We start from the raw sequence: 424 nt of genomic DNA, 5'->3' as shown, positions 1-424 counted from the left end.
CACACACACACACACACACACACACACACACACACACACACACACACCTCTGCTCCAGACAAATCAAATCTTTCCACTACTTTTCGGGCTACGTTGGACTAGACAGTTCTGATCTTCCAGCTTTTGCCACAACTAGTGTTCGCTCAAAGCAGCCGAGCTGTACCCAGCATGCCGCTGGGCGGTGTATCAGTTAATAGCGGTCTCAACACATCACGTTGTACATCAACATATCCTCATACAAAGACGTCTTACAAGAAGTTATTTTTGGTGTGTTTTCCCATGAAAAGTCCAGCAACAAGTCTCAATACAGTCTTTTCAAAATAAATTTCCGTCTTCACAGGAAACAACTCAGTTAGGTTTAGGCAACAAAACAACTGAGTTAGGTTTAGGCAACAAAACAACTGAGTTAGGTTTAGGCAACAAA

Source organism: Anarrhichthys ocellatus, unplaced genomic scaffold, assembly GCF_004355925.1.
Source record: "Anarrhichthys ocellatus isolate YVR2014 unplaced genomic scaffold, GSC_Weel_1.0 scaffold53, whole genome shotgun sequence".
NCBI lineage: Eukaryota > Metazoa > Chordata > Actinopteri > Perciformes > Anarhichadidae > Anarrhichthys > Anarrhichthys ocellatus.
The sequence above is the reverse complement of the archived record's forward strand: the minus strand, read 5'-3'. Positions refer to the sequence as shown.